Here is a 16,321-nt window from a genome sequence, read left to right as displayed (position 1 = left end):
GGCGGAGGGCGCCCCTGCCCCGCTCGAGAAGCCGAGCCTCTCTGCGCTTCCCCGCCGCCTCCTCCCGCCCCAGGCCCCGCGCCGGGCCGGGCCTGTTGAGTTCGCCGGCCGGGTCCCGTGGGCTCCGAGGGACGGGGTGACAGGCGGGGCGGGCAGGGAGCGGCGGGCCGGGGTTGGGGGCTGTCTCTCTATACACACACACTCACACTCACACTCACTCACTCACTCACACTCACACAAGATGCGCCTCCACGGCTGGACCCGCCAAGGTGGAGACCTTCCAGCCCCCCTCCTCTCCTCGCCTGGCCTCCTTCACCTCCCCGCCCCCCACCCCCAGCGCGCCTCCGGGGCCGCTGACTGCGCACGGGCGGGTGGGCGGGGCGGGGCGCTCGCCCTTTGACCCCAGCCAGGGGCCGCCCTTCCCCACAACCCCTTTCAGCTGTGCCCCCCACCCTGTGGCCCCGCGGCCGCCTATTCCCCCGGGCCAGGGCTGGGGCACAGCGCACGGGGGAGGGGAGCCAGTGTATGGGGCGTCTCTCTCTCTCTCGGGATGTGTCCCATGGGTGGGGTGGGGTGGCGTGGTCTGTGGGGCGCTGAAGAAATCAGTCCCCTCCATCTCCTCCCTCTGGAAAACACCCAAGCCCTTGGAGAACTGCCCGCACCGCTACCGTGGGGGCCGGGACCCTCCTCTGTGTCCTCCTGTGGCCCAGTCCAAGGGGCCTGGGCCTGGCCGGGGCTGCATTGGACCCCAACCACCCTGGCGTGTGGACTCGCTAAAAATCGGCGATTAGATATTGGATTCCAGCGTCATTGAGGTCATTTCACTAATGAGTGCACCGCAAAGAGTTTCCTAATCCATCTGTGAGGGTGGCAACCGAAAGAGAATTTTAGAGCCGACAGAATAGGCGAGGAAAGGCATAGGAGATTTCCACACCCAGTAAGGAAGCCTTTCCCGAAATGGAAGAAAGAAAGGAGCAAACAGAGACACCGGTAGCCCCCCGCCCGGATGAGAGTCTGCCCCTGAGAGAAAGTACCCTGACCAGGTTCTCCCGTGGGTGGGTGGCGAGCTAGCGGCATTCAGAAGAGCGAGGCCCGCAGTCTGTGCAGAAGACACCTGCACTCGGGTGTGTGTGGCGGCACAATTCACAAGCAGCTCCAGATGTTAATCCAAGGAGAAGCCAGGGAGTTCCCAACGCCCCAGGTGTCCTCAGCCCACGACTGGCTGCTGTGGGAATGCGAAGCCCGGCTCCTTGTCTCAGAGCGGGGCAACCAGGAGGTGTGATGTCCACCCCGGGGTTCCCAGGAGGATCAGGCTGAAGCTGGGACTTGGCCTGAAAGTGTCCCCTCGCATGGCCACCCCCTTCCCCTTCCTGCTCCTCTACTCCTGGTGCCCCTCCATCCAGGGGCCAGACCTTAAAGAGTCACCCGCAAGAGAATCCTGGTCCCAAAGGAGCCTTCTGGGGGACCCGTGCTGAGAGAGGTTGTGGGCATGGCCCGCTGGGGCTCTGCCCGACCCAGGGCTGAGAGATGCAACCTCCCAGCTCTGGGTCCCTGCAGGAAGTGTTGGCAAGCACAGGGCCAGTCCTCCAAAGGCCCAGGTGCAGGGAGCCCAGGCCAAGCAGCCTGTGGAAGAAGCCACATGCTGTGCCACCCCGGGGAACACGACTGCAGGCCACGGCCCTTCCCACCTCCTCCTCCTCCTCCTCCTCCTCCCACCCCGCCCCCGCCCCCGCCCCCACATGGCACAGGGCCCAGAGACACCTCAGACACTTGCTACCCAAAGTGCAAAGGGCATCAGTTGCTCCTCCAAACCCCCCCCCAGCCCAGCAGACCGCATTGTCCAGCCAGCCCCCGGGCCTCCCTGGGGTGCCCAGCACAAAAGTGCAGACACCCACCGGACCCTCAATCTCAGTTTTCGGATGTTTTTGCCACTCTAAGGACCCGCAGGCCAGCTGGGCCTTCTGGCAGGACAGAGAGCCCCGGAATCCGACGTGGAGAGCTGGGTGTACGTCCCTACGAGGAGGCGGTCCCCACCTCCGCGGCTATCCCCTTGCGGGGAGCGGCAGCCGTGGGGCCTCAGAGAAGACACCAGGCTGGGCCCCCACGGCACAGCGGGAGCACGTCCCCCGCAGGCCACTTAGCCACGGCGGCCAGCCGGCGGACGGTTGGGTTGCGCGAGACGCTGCGGCCGCCCTGCTACCGGGTTCCTGGGAGGGCGTCCTGGAACCAGCGTCCACACCAAGCCCTTGGAAGGCCCAGGCGACGGAGGAGCCCCGTCAGGCAGGGGCCGAGGACGGTGACGGCCCGGGCGGGGAGGAGCGTGTCAGGCAGGGGCAGAGGACGGTGACAGGTGACAGGCCGGGCGGGAAGGAGTCAGTCAGGCAGGGGCCGTGGAGGAGACGGGCTGGGTAAGGGTTAGGGTTAGAGTCAGGGCACAAGTCACAATCGCAAAGACCTGGAAGCCACCCGAGTGCCCATCGACCCACGAGTGGGTAAATAAAATGTGGCGCGTGGACACCACGGAGTGCTATTCGGCTATGAGGAGCAGCGGTGAGGGGGCACCTCTCGTGGTTCTCCTGGCCAGAGCTGGAACCCGTTCCAGTAAGCCAAGTATCCCAAGAATGGACACACGAGCACCACGTGCTCGCGCTCACCAGCAAATGGGTACGAACCGATGGACACCTAAGTGGACACAGAGGAATCACCTTCTTCGGGTGGGTGTCGGGCGGGTGGGGGGAGGGGATGGGCATACACATCCATTAGGAATGGGGTGGGTGCGCACCGACTGGGGGATGGGCGCACTTGAAGCTCTGACCCGAGGGGGGAGGCTGGGAGAGGGCAACGCACCCCACCCGACCTTAACATTGGTGCCCCCACAATATGCTGGAACAACATGAGAGGTAAATGAATAAGAACACGGGGGGGGGAGGGGGGCACGGGCAACACATGTCACCTTAATACTTGGACTCCCATCATCTGCTTGAAAAGAGAGAGAAAAGAAAATGCAATAATAGAGATAAGAGACACTTTTTAAAAATAATGAATCCGGCCGGGCGCTGTGGCTCACGCCTGTAATCCTAGCTCTTGGGAGGCCGAGGCGGGCGGATTGCTCAAGGTCAGGAGTTCAAAACCAGCCTGAGCAAGAGCGAGACCCCGTCTCTACTATAAATAGAAAGAAATTAATTGGCCAACTGATATATATATAAAAAATTAGCGGGGCATGGTGGCGCATGCCTGCAATCCCAGCTACCCGGGAGGCTGAGGCAGAAGGATCACTCGAGCCCAGGAGTTTGAAGTTGCTGTGAGCTAGGCTGACGCCACGGCACTCACTCTAGCCTGGGCAACAAACCGAGACTGTGTCTCAAAAAAAAAAAAGAAATGAATCCGAAGAGAAAAGTAAAAGGAGGCCTGTGGAGCAGGTCTGGGTGTGACTCCGGATCCCCCAACATCAGGTGCCACCACCAAAGATTCCTACGTGTAGCCCATAGAACCCCAAAAGCAACGGGACGAGTTCTGGTCACCTATTCCCTCAAAATGACATCCTGGCCTTCTTCGGGAACTCCCTGCCCTCTCAGACTCTCAAGGTTTCCTCCAGCGTGTCGGTTCCCACAGAGCAGACCTTTGGTCTGAGACCCCACAGTCCAGAAGCCACGCATGCTGTCGCGTGGCGGCGGTGTCGCGGCTCGGGACAAGAGGAGGCCCCACGGTGCGGGCTGGGGCGCCAGGCACCGCGGCGGGCGCTGAGGGTGGGGGTCACCCCCACCCCGGGCCGCCCCCGCACTCCCAGAAACGCGACAGAACCAGAGGCAAAAAAAAAAAAAAAGAAGAAGAAGCCTACGGCACCCGGTATTCCCGGGAGGTCTCCCATCCAAGTTCTAACCAGGCCCGACCCTGCTTAGCTTCCGAGACCAGACGGGATCTGGCGCGTTCGGGGTGGTGTGGCCGTGGACGGCGGAGGGCGCCCCTGCCCCGCTCGAGAAGCCGAGCCTCTCTGCGCTTCCCCGCCGCCTCCTCCCGCCCCAGGCCCCGCGCCGGGCCGGGCCTGTTGAGTTCGCCGGCCGGGTCCGGCGGGCTCCGAGGGACGGGGGTGACAGGCGGGGCGGGCAGGGAGCGGCGGGCCGGGGTTGGGGGCTGTCTCTCTATACACACACACTCACACTCACACTCACTCACTCACTCACACTCACACAAGATGCGCCTCCACGGCTGGACCCGCCAAGGTGGAGACCTTCCAGCCCCCCTCCTCTCCTCGCCTGGCCTCCTTCACCTCCCCGCCCCCCACCCCCAGCGCGCCGCGGCCCCTGACTGCGCACGGGCGGGCGGGGCGCTCGCCCTTTGACCCCAGCCAGGGGCCGCCCTCCCCCACAACCCCTTTCAGCTGCGCCCCCCACCCTGTGGCCCGGCGGCCGCCTATTCCCCCGGGCCAGGGCTGGGGCACAGCGCACGGGGGAGGGGAGCGAGTGTATGGGGCGTCTCTCTCTCTCTCTCTCTCTCTCTCTCTCTCTCTCTCTCTGGGGATGTGTCCCATGGGTGGGGTGGGGTGGCGTGGTTTGTGGGGCGCTGAAGAAATCAGTCCCCTCCATCTCCTCCCTCTGGAAAACACCCAAGCGTTGGAGAACTGCCCGCACCGCTACCGTGGGGGCCGGGACCCTCCTCTGTGTCCTCCTGTGGCCCAGTCCAAGGGGCCTGGGCCTGGCCGGGGCTGCATTGGACCCCAACCACCCTGGCGTGTGGACTCGCTAAAAATCGGCGATTAGATATTGGATTCCAGCGTCATTGAGGTCATTTCACTAATGAGTGCACCGCAAAGAGTTTCCTAATCCATCTGTGAGGGTGGCAACTGAAAGAGAATTTTAGAGCTGACAGAATAGGCGAGGAAAGGCATAGGAGATTTCCACACCCAGTAAGGAAGCCTTTCCCGAAGTGGAAGAAAGAAAGGAGCAAACAGAGACACCGGTAGCCCGCCCGGATCAGAGTCTGCCCCTGAGAGAAAGTACCCTGACCAGGTTCACCCGTGGGTGGGTCGCGAGCTAGCGGCATTCAGAAGAGCGAGGCCCGCAGTCTGTGCAGAAGACACCTGCACTCGGGTGTGTGTGGGGGCACAATTCACAAGCAGCTCCAGATGTTAAACCAAGGAGAAGCCAGGGAGTTCCCAACGCCCCAGGTGTCCTCAGCCCACGACTGGCTGCTGTGGGAATGCGAAGCCCGGCTCCTTGTCTCAGAGCGGGGCAACCAGGAGGTGTGATGTCCACCCCGGGGTTCCCAGGAGGATCAGACTGAAGCTGGGACTTGGCCTGAAAGTGTCCTCTCGCATGGCCACCCCCTTACCCTTCCTGCTCCTCTACTCCTGGTGCCCCTCCATCCAGGGGCCAGACCTTAAAGAGTCATCCGCAAGAGAATCCTGGTCCCAAAGGAGCCTTCTGGGGGACCCCTGCTGAGAGAGGTTGTGGGCATGGCCCGCTGGGGCTCTGCCCGACCCAGGGCTGAGAGATGCAACCTCCCAGCTCTGGGTCCCTGCAGGAAGTGTTGGCAAGCACAGGGCCAGTCCTCCAAAGGCCCAGGTGCAGGGAGCCCAGGCCAAGCAGCCTGTGGAAGAAGCCACATGCTGTGCCACCCCGGGGAACACGACTGCAGGCCACGGGGCCCTTCCCACCTCCTCCTCCTCCTCCTCCTCCTTCTCCTCCTCCTCCTCCTCCTCCCACCCCGCCCCCGCCCCCGCCCCCACATGGCACAGGGCCCAGAGACACCTCAGACACTTGCTACCCAAAGTGCAAAGGGCATCAGTTGCTCCTCCAAACCCCCCCCCCAGCCCAGCAGACCGCGTTGTCCAGCCAGCCCCCGGGCCTCCCTGGGGTGCCCAGCACAAAAGTGCAGACACCCACCGGACCCTCAATCTCAGTTTTCGGATGTTTTTGCCACTCTAAGGACCCGCAGGCCAGCTGGGCCTTCTGGCAGGACAGAGAGCCCCGGAATCTGACGTGGAGAGCTGGGTGTACGTCCCCATGAGGAGGCGGTCCCCACCTCCGCGGCTATCCCCTTGCGGGGAGCGGCAGCCGCGGGGCCTCAGAGAAGACACCAGGCTGGGCCCCCACGGCACAGCGGGAGCACGTCCCCCGCAGGCCACTTAGCGACGGCGGCCAGCCGGCGGACGGTTGGGTTGCGCGAGACGCTGCGGCCGCCCTGCTACCGGGTTCCTGGGAGGGCGTCCTGGAACCAGCGTCCACACCAAGCCCTTGGAAGGCCCAGGCGACGGAGGAGCCCCGTCAGGCAGGGGCCGAGGACGGTGACGGCCCGGGCGGGGAGGAGCGTGTCAGGCAGGGGCAGAGGACGGTGACAGGTGATAGGCCGGGCGGGAAGGAGTCAGTCAGGCAGGGGCCGTGGAGGAGACGGGCTGGGTAAGGGTTAGGGTTAGTGTCAGGGCACAAGTCACAATCGCAAAGACCTGGAAGCCACCCGAGTGCCCATCGACCCACGAGTGGGTAAATAAAATGTGGCGCGTGGACACCACGGAGTGCTATTCGGCTATGAGGAGCAGCGGTGAGGGGGCACCTCTCGTGGTTCTCCTGGCCAGAGCTGGAACCCGTTCCAGTAAGCCAAGTATCCCAAGAATGGACACACGAGCACCACGTGCTCGCGCTCACCAGCAAATGGGTACGAACCGATGGACACCTAAGTGGACACAGAGGAATCACCTTCTTCGGGTGGGTGTCGGGCGGGTGGGGGGAGGGGATGCGCATACACATCCATTAGGAATGGGGTGGTTACGCACCGACTGGGGGATGGGCGCACTTGAAGCTCTGACCCGAGGGGGGAGGCTGGGAGAGGGCAACGCACCCGACCTTAACATTGGTGCCCCCACAATATGCTGGAACAACATGAGAGGTAAATGAATAAGAACACGGGGGGGCCGAGGGGGGCACGGGCAACACATGTCACCTTAATACTTGGACTCCCATCATCTGCTTGAAAAGAGAGAGAAAAGAAAATGCAATAATAGAGATAAGAGACACTTTTTAAAAATAATGAATCCGGCCGGGCGCTGTGGCTCACGCCTGTAATCCTAGCTCTTGGGAGGCCGAGGCGGGCGGATTGCTCAAGGTCAGGAGTTCAAAACCAGCCTGAGCAAGAGCGAGACCCCGTCTCTACTATAAATAGAAAGAAATTAATTGGCCAACAGATATATATATAAAAAATTAGCGGGGCATGGTGGCGCATGCCTGCAGTCCCAGCTACCCGGGAGGCTGAGGCAGAAGGATCACTCGAGCCCAGGAGTTTGAAGTTGCTGTGAGCTAGGCTGACACCACGGCACTCAGTCTAGCCCGGGCAACAAACCGAGACTCTGTCTCAAAAAAAAAAAAAAAAAAATGAATCCGAAGAGAAAAGTAAAAGGAGGCCTGTGGAGCAGGTCTGGGTGTGACTCCGGATCCCCGAACATCAGGTGCCACCACCAAAGATTCCTACGTGTAGCCCATAGAACCCCAAAAGCAACGGGAGGAGTTCTGGTCACATACTCCCTCAAAATGACATCCTGGCCTTCTTCTGGAACTCCCTCCCCTCTCAGACTCTCAAGGTTTCCTCCAGCGTGTCGGCTCCCACAGAGCAGACCTTTGGTCTGAGACCTGACTGTCCAGAAGCCACGCATGCTGCCGCGTGGCGGCGGTGTCGCGGCTCGGGACAAGAGGAGGCCCCACGGTGCGGGCTGGGGAGCCAGGCACCGCGGCGGGCGCTGAGGGTGGGGGTCACCCCCACCCCGGGCCGCCGCCGCACTCCCAGAAACGCGACAGAACCAGAGGCAAAAAAAAAAAAGAAGAAGCCTACGGCACCCGGTATTCCGGGGCGGTCTCCCATCCAAGTTCTAACCAGGCCCGACCCTGCTTAGCTTCCGAGACCAGACGGGATCGGGCGCGTTCGGGGTGGTGTGGTCGTGGACGGCGGAGGGCGCCCCTGCCCCGCTCAAGAAGCCGAGCCTCTCTGCGCTTCCCCGCCGCCTCCTCCCGCCCCAGGCCCCGCGCCGGGTCCGGCCTGTTGAGTTCGCCGGCCGGGTCCGGCGGGCTCCGAGGGACGGGGGTGACAGGCGGGGCGGGCAGGGAGCGGCGGGCCGGGGTTGGGGGCTGTCTCTGTATACACACACACTCACACTCACACTCACTCACTCACTCACACTCACACAAGATGCGCCTCCACGGCTGGACCCGCCAAGGTGGAGACCTTCAAGCCCCCCTCCTCTCCTTGCCTGGCCTCCTTCACCTCCCCGCCCCCCACCCCCAGCGCACCGGGGCCGCTGACTGCGCACGGGCGGGCGGGGCGGGGCGCTCGCCCTTTGACCCCAGCCAGGGGCCGCCCTCCCCCACAACCCGTTTCAGCTGCGCCCCCCACCCTGTGGCCCGGCGGCCGCCTATTCCCCCGGGCCAGGGCTGGGGCACAGCGCATGGGGGAGGGGAGCCAGTGTATGGGGCGTCTCTCTCTCTCTCTCTCTCGGGATGTGTCCCATGGGTGGGGTGGGGTGGCGTGGTTTGTGGGGCGCTGAAGAAATCAGTCCCCTCCATCTCCTCCCTCTGGAAAACACCCAAGCCCTTGGAGAACTGCCCGCACCGCTACCGTGGGGGCCGGGACCCTCCTCTGTGTCCTCCTGTGGCCCAGTCCAAGGGGCCTGGGCCTGGCCGGGGCTGCATTGGACCCCAACCACCCTGGCATGTGGACTCGCTAAAAATCGGCGATTAGATATTGGATTCCAGCGTCATTGAGGTCATTTCACTAATGAGTGCACCGCAAAGAGTTTCCTAATCCATCTGTGAGGGTGGCAACTGAAAGAGAATTTTAGAGCTGACAGAATAGGCGAGGAAAGGCATAGGAGATTTCCACACCCAGTAAGGAAGCCTTTCCCGAAGTGGAAGAAAGAAAGGAGCAAACAGAGACACCGGTAGCCTGCCCGGATCAGAGTCTGCCCCTGAGAGAAAGTACCCTGACCAGGTTCACCCGTGGGTGGGTCGCGAGCTAGCGGCATTCAGAAGAGCGAGGCCCGCAGTCTGTGCAGAAGACACCTGCACTCGGGTGTGTGTGGGGGCACAATTCACAAGCAGCTCCAGATGTTAAACCAAGGAGAAGCCAGGGAGTTCCCAACGCCCCAGGTGTCCTCAGCCCACGACTGGCTGCTGTGGGAATGCGAAGCCCGGCTCCTTGTCTCAGAGCGGGGCAACCAGGAGGTGTGATGTCCACCCCGGGGTTCCCAGGAGGATCAGACTGAAGCTGGGACTTGGCCTGAAAGTGTCCCCTCGCATGGCCACCCCCTTCCCCTTCCTGCTCCTCTACTCCTGGTGCCCCTCCATCCAGGGGCCAGACCTTAAAGAGTCATCCGCAAGAGAATCCTGGTCCCAAAGGAGCCTTCTGGGGGACCCCTGCTGAGAGAGGTTGTGGGCATGGCCCGCTGGGGCTCTGCCCGACCCAGGGCTGAGAGATGCAACCTCCCAGCTCTGGGTCCCTGCAGGAAGTGTTGGCAAGCACAGGGCCAGTCCTCCAAAGGCCCAGGTGCAGGGAGCCCAGGCCAAGCAGCCTGTGGAAGAAGCCACATGCTGTGCCACCCCGGGGAACACGACTGCAGGCCACGGGGCCCTTCCCACCTCCTCTTCCTCCTCTTCCTCCTCCTCCTCCTCCTCCTCCTCCTCCCCCCCCTCCCCCCGACATGGTGCAGGGATCAGAGACACCTCAGACACTTGCTACCCAAAGTGCAAAGGGCATCAGTTGCTCCTCCACACCCCCCCCCCCGCCCAGCAGACCGCGTAGTCCAGCCAGCCCCGGGGCCTCCCTGGGGTGCCCAGCACAAAAGTGCAGACACCCACCGGACCCTCAATCTCAGTTTTCGGATGTTTTTGCCACTCTAAGGACCCGCGGGCCAGTTGGGCCTTCTGGCAGGACACAGAGCCCCGGAATCCGACGTGGAGAGCTGGGTGTACGTCCCCATGAGGAGGCGGTCCCCACCTCCGCGGCTATCCCCTTGCGGGGAGCGGCAGCCGTGGGGCCTCAGAGAAGACACCAGGCTGGGCCCCCACGGCACAGCGGGAGCACGTCCCCCGCAGGCCACTTAGCGACGGCGGCCAGCCGGCGGACGGTTGGGTTGCGCGAGACGCTGCGGCCGCCCTGCTACCGGGTTCCTGGGAGGGCGTCCTGGAACCAGCGTCCACACCAAGCCCTTGGAAGGCCCAGGCGACGGAGGAGCCCTGTCAGGCAGGGGCCGAGGACGGTGACGGCCCGGGTGGGGAGGAGCGTGTCAGGCAGGGGCCGAGGACGGTGACAGGTGACAGGTGACAGGCCGGGCGGGAAGGAGTCAGTCAGGCAGGGGCCGAGGAGGAGACGGGCTGGGTAAGGGTTAGGGTTAGAGTCAGGGCACAAGTCACAATCGCAAAGACCTGGAAGCGACCCGTGTGCCCATCGACCCACGAGTGCGTAAATAAAATGTGGCGCGTGGACACCACGGAGTGCTATTCGGCTATGAGGAACAGCGGTGAGAGGGCACCTCTCGTGGTTCTCCTGGCCAGAGCTGGAACCCGTTCCAGTAAGCCAAGTATCCCAAGAATGGACACACGAGCACCACGTGCTCGCGCTCACCGGCAAATTGGTACGAACCGATGGACACCTAAGTGGACACAGAGGAATCACCTTCATCGGGTGGGTGTCGGGCGGGCGTGGGGATGGGATGGGCATACACATCCATTAGGAATGGGGTGGGTGCGCACCCACTGGGGGATGGGCGCACTTGAAGCTCTGACCCGAGGGGGGAGGCGGGGAGAGGGCGATTTACCCGACCTTAACACTGTTGCCCCCACAATATGCTGGAACAACGTGAGAGGTAAATGAATACCTATCAGTCTACCATGGCTGAGTGGACACAGCCCGTTCCCCATACCACCCTACCTGCCTATCTCCTGAAGGTGAGTGGCCACAGCCAGTTTCACACAGTGCCCTACCTGCCTGTCTCCGTTGTTTGAGTGGAGACAGCCAGTTCCACACAGCTCCTTGCCTGCTCGTCTCCCGTGGGTTTGTGGACACACGCAGTTCAACATCCTGACCTACCGGCCCATCTCCCATGGGTGAGTGGACACAGCCAGATCCACACAGCACCCGGCCTGCCCGGATCCCGTGTGTGAGTGGACACAGCCAGTTCCAACAGCGCCCTGCCTGCCTGTCTCCCGTGGGTGAGTGGACACAGCCAGATCCACACAATGTCCTTCTTGCCCATCTCCCCTGGGTGAGTAGACACAGCCAGTTCCACCCAGCGCCCTACCTGCCCATCCGCCATGGGTGAGTGCACACAGCAAGATCCACACAGCGTCCTGCCTGCCCGTCTCCCGTTTGTGTGTGGATACAGCCAGTTCCACACAGCACCCTGCCTGCCCTTCTCCCGTGGGTGAGTGTACACAGCCAGTTCCACACGGCACCCTGCCTGCCCATCTCCTGTTTGTGTGTGGACACACCAGTTCCACACAGCACCCGACCTGCCTGTCTCCCATGGGTGAGTGGACACAGCCAGTTGCACACAATGCCTTGCCTGCCTGTCTGCCATGGGTGTGTGGACACAGCCAGTTCCACTCAGCGCCCTAGATGCCCGTCTCCCGTGGATGAGTGGACATAGCGAGTTCCACACTGCGCCCTGCCTGCTCGTGTCCCCTGGGTGAGTGGACACAGCCAGATCCACAGAGCGCCCTGTCTGCCACTCTCCTGTGAGTGTGTGGACACAGCCAGTTCCACACAGCGCCCTGCATGCCCGTCTGCTGTGGGTTAGAGGACACAGCCAGTTCTACACAGTGCCCTGCCTGCCTGTCTCCCATGGGTGTGTGGACACAGCCAGATCCACACAGCGCCTTACATGCCCGTCTCCGGTGGGTGACTAGACACAGCCAGTTCCTCAGAGCGCCCTGCCTGCCACTCTCCCATTAGTGTGTTGACACAGCCAGTTCCAACCCCGCCCTACCTGGCCGCCTCCGATGGGTGTGTGGACACAGCCAGTTCCACACAGCATCCTGCCTGCCCGTCTCCCATGGGTGTGAGGACACAGCCAGATCCACACAGCACCTTTCATGCCCAACTCCCATGGGAGTGTGGACACAGCCAGATCCACACAGTGTCTTGTATGCCCATCTCCCATGGGTGTGTGGACACAGCCAGATCCACACAGCGCCCTACATGCCCGTCTCCAGTGAGTGAGTGGACACAGCCAGTTCCACACAGTGCCCTGCCTGCCCATCTCCCGTGGGTGTGTGGACACAGCCAGTTCCACACAACACCCTACCTGCCCATCTACGGCGGGTCAGTGGACACAACAAGTTCCACACAGCGCCCTAACTGCCCATTACCATGGGTGAGTGGACACAGCCAGATCCACTATCGCTCTGCCTACCAGTCTCCCGTGCCTGTGTGGACAAAGCCAGATTCACACAGCGCCCTGCCTGCCCATCTCTCGTGGTTGTGTGGACACAACCAGATCCACACAGCACCCTACCTGCCCATCTCCCGTGGGTGAGTGGACACAGCCAGTTCCACACAGCGCCCTGCCTACCCATCTCCCGTGGGTGAGTGGACACAGCCAGATGCACACAACGCCCTGCCTCACAGTTTCCCATGAGTGTGTGGACACAGCCAGTTCCACACCCCGCCCTGCCTGCCCATCTCCCATGGCTCAGTGGACACAGCCAGTTCCACACAGCGCTCTGCCTGCCCATCTCCCGTGGTTGAGTGGACATAGCAAGTTCCACACAGCGCCCTGCATGCCACTCTCCCGTGAGTGTGTGGACACAGCCAATCTACACAGCGTCTTGCCTGCCCATCCTCCGTGGGTGAGAGGACACAGGCTGATCCACACAGCTGCCTGCCTGCCCGTCTCCCGTGGGTGAGTGGACACAGCCAGAACCACACAGCGACCTGCTTGCCCATTACCGTGGGTGAGTGGACACAGCCAGATCCAAACAGCATTCTGCCTGCCCATCTACCGTGGGTGAGTGGACACAGCCAGTTCCACACAGCGCCCTGCCTGCCCATCTCCCATGGGTGTGAGGACATGCCCAGTTCAACACAGCGCCATGCCTGCCCATCTCCGGTGGGTGTGTAGTCACAGCCACTTCCACACAGTGCCCTGTCTACCCGTCTCCCATTGGTGTGTGTACACAGCCAGTTCCACACAGCACCTGACCTGCCCGTCTCCCATGGGTGAGTGGACACAGCCAGTTGCACACAACTCCCTGCCTGCCCGACTCCCGTGGGTGTGTGGACACATCCAGTTCCACTCAGCGCCTTGCCTGCCCATCTCCCGTAGGTGAGTGGACCCGGCCAGTTCCACACAGAACCCTGCCTGCCACTCTCCTGTGTGTGTGTGGACACAACCAGATCCACATAGCGCCCTACCTGCATGTATCCCATGGGTGTGTGGACACAGCCAGATCCACACAACGCCCTACCTGCCCATCCCCCGTGGGTGAGTGCACACAGCCAGATCCACACAGTGCCCTGCTTGCCCGTCTCCCATGGGTATGTGGACACAGCCAGATCCACACAGCGCCATGCCTGCCCATCTCCCATGGGTGAGTGGACACAGCCACTTCCACACAGCGCCCTGCCTGCCCGTCTCCCGTGGGTGAGTGGACACAGCCAGTTCCACACAGCGCCCTGCCTGCCCGTCTCCCGTGGGTGAGTGGAAACAGCCAGTTCCACACAGCGCCCTGCCTGCCCGTCTCCCGTGGGTGAGTGGACACAGCCACTTCCACACAGCGCCCTGCCTGCCCGTCTCCCGTGGGTGAGTGGAAACAGCCAGTTCCACACAGCGCCCTGCTTGCCCATCTCCGGTGGGTGAGTGGACACAGCCAGTTCCACAGAGTGCCCTGCCTGTCCATCTCCCGTGGGTGAGTGGACACGGCCAGTTCCACACAGCACCCTGCCTGCCACTATCCCGTGTGTGTGGACACAGCCAGATCCACATAGCACCCTACCTACCCGTCTCCCGTGGGTGAGTGGACACAGCCATTTCCACACAGCGCCCTGCCTGCCACGCTCTCGTGAGTGTGTGGACACAGCCAGTTCAACACCCCGACCTACCTGCCCATCTCCCGTGGGTGTGTGGACACAGCCAGATCCACACAGCGCCCTGCTTGCCCGTCTCCCATGGGTATGTGGATACAGCCAGATCCACACAGCGCCCTGCCTGCCCTTCTCCGGTGGGTGTGTGGACACAGCCAAATCTACACAGCGTCCTTCCTGCCCATCTCCCGTGGGTCAGTGTACACAGCCAGTTTCACACAGCGTCCTACCTGCCCGTCTCCGTTGGGTGTGTGGACACAGCCAGTTCCACACAGCACCCTACCTACTCATCTCCAGTGGGTGAGTGGACACAGCCAGTTCCACAGAGCGTCCTGCCTGCTCATGTCCCGTGGGTGTGTGGACACAGCCAGATCCACACAGCGCCCTGCCAGCTCATCTCCCGTGGGTGAGTGGAGACACCCAGTTCCACACAACGCCCTGCCCGCCCGTCTCCTGTGGGTGTGTGGGCACAGCCAGTTCCACACTGCGCCCTGCCTGCCCATTTACCATGGGTGTGTGGACACAGCCAGATCCACACCGGGCCCTGTCTGCCACTCTCCCATGAGTGTGTGGGCACAGCCAGTTCAACACAGCACCAAGCCTGCCTGTCTCCCATGGGTGTGTGGACACACCCATATCCTCACAGCACCCTACCTGACCATCTCTCGTGGGTGAGTGGACACAGCCAGTTCCACACAGCGTGCTGCCTACCCGTCTCCCGTGGGTGATTGGACGCAGCCAGGTCCACACAGCGCCCTCCCTGCCCGTCTTACTGGGTGTGTGGACAGAGCCAGATACACACAGGACCCTGCCGGACAGTCTCGCGTGGGTGAGAGGTCACAGCCAGTTCAACACAGCGCCCAACCTGCCGCTCTCCAATGGGTGTGTGGACACAGCCAGATCCACACAGCGCCCTGCCTGCCCGTCACCTGTGGGTGAGTGTACAAGGCCAGTTCCACACAGTGCACTGCCTGCCCGTCTCGCGTGTGTGTGTGAACACAGGCAGTTCCACACGGCGCCCTGCCTAGCCGTGTCCCGTTGTTGAGTGGACATAGCCTATTCCACATAGCGCACTGCCTGCCCGTCTCCCGTGGGTGTGTGGACACAGCCAGATCCACACAGCTCCTTGCCTGCTCGTCTCAGTGAAAGTCTGGACACAGCCAGGTCCTCACAGCGCCCTGCCTGCCCGTCTCCAATGGGTGAGGGGACACAGCCAGTTCCACACAGCGCAAAGCCTGCCCGTCTCCCATGGCTTAGTGGACACAGCCGGTTCAACACAGCGCCCAGCCTGCCGGTCTCCCATGGTTGAGTTGACACAGCCAGATCCATACAGCGCCCTGCCTGCCCGTCTCCCGTGGGTGACTGGACACAGCCAGATGCACAAAGCGCCTTGCCTGCCCGTCTTCTGTGAGAGTCTGGACACAGCCATGTCCACACAGCGCCCTGCCTGCCCGTCTCAAATGGGTGCGGGGAGACAGCCAGTTCCACACAGTGCCCTGCCTGCTCATCTCCCGAAGGTGAGTGGACATTCCCAGTTCAACACAGCGCCCAGCCTCCCGGTCTCCCATGGGGGTGTGGACACAGCCAGATCTACATAGCGCCCTACCTGCCGGTCTCCCGTGGGTGAGTGGAAACAGCCAGTTCCACACAGCACCATGCCTCACCGTCTTCCGTGGGTGTGTGGACACAGCCAGTTCCACACAGTGCCCTTCCTGCCCATCTCCCATGAGAGTCTGGACACAGCCAGGTCCACACAGTGCCCTGCCTGCCCATCTCGCGTGGGTGTGTGGACACAGCCAGTTCCACACAGCGCCCTGCCTGCCTGTCTCCCGTTGGTGAATGGACACAGCCAGATCTACACAGTGGCCTGCCTGCCTGTCTCCCATTTCTTAGTCGACACAGCCAGATCCACACAGGGCCATGTCTGCGCATCTCCCGTGGGTAAGTGGAAACAGCCAGTTCCACAGAGCCCCCTGCCTGCCAGTCTTTCGTTGGTGAGTGGACACCGCCAGTTCCACACAGCACCCCGTTTGCCCGTCTCCCTTGGGTGAGTGGACACAGCCAGTTCCACACAGCGCCCTGCCTGCCCGTCTCCCGTGGGTGAGTGGACGCAGCCAGATACACAAAGCACCTGCCCATCTCCGGGGAGAGTCTTGACACAGCCAGTTCCACACAGCGCCCAGCCTGCCCGTATCCAGTGGGTGAGTGGACACAGCCAGGTACACACAGCACTGTGCCTGCCCATCTCCCGTGGGTGAGT

The 16,321-nt window shown here is 62.5% G+C and overlaps 2 pseudogenes; both read right to left on the bottom strand.

The window, feature by feature from the left end:
• Positions 1 to 3,831: 3,831 nt before the first annotated feature.
• On the bottom strand, positions 3,832 to 3,950 carry LOC142861713 (uncharacterized; annotated as a pseudogene).
• Positions 3,951 to 7,811: 3,861 nt separating this feature from the next.
• LOC142861717 (uncharacterized) lies at positions 7,812 to 7,930 on the bottom strand (annotated as a pseudogene).
• Positions 7,931 to 16,321: the final 8,391 nt, after the last annotated feature.

The sequence above is a fragment of the Microcebus murinus genome, chromosome 17, assembly GCF_040939455.1.
Source record: "Microcebus murinus isolate Inina chromosome 17, M.murinus_Inina_mat1.0, whole genome shotgun sequence".
In the NCBI taxonomy this organism is placed as follows: Eukaryota; Metazoa; Chordata; class Mammalia; order Primates; family Cheirogaleidae; genus Microcebus; species Microcebus murinus.
Note: the sequence above shows the minus strand (reverse complement) of the source record. Positions and strands in the feature narration are given on the sequence as shown.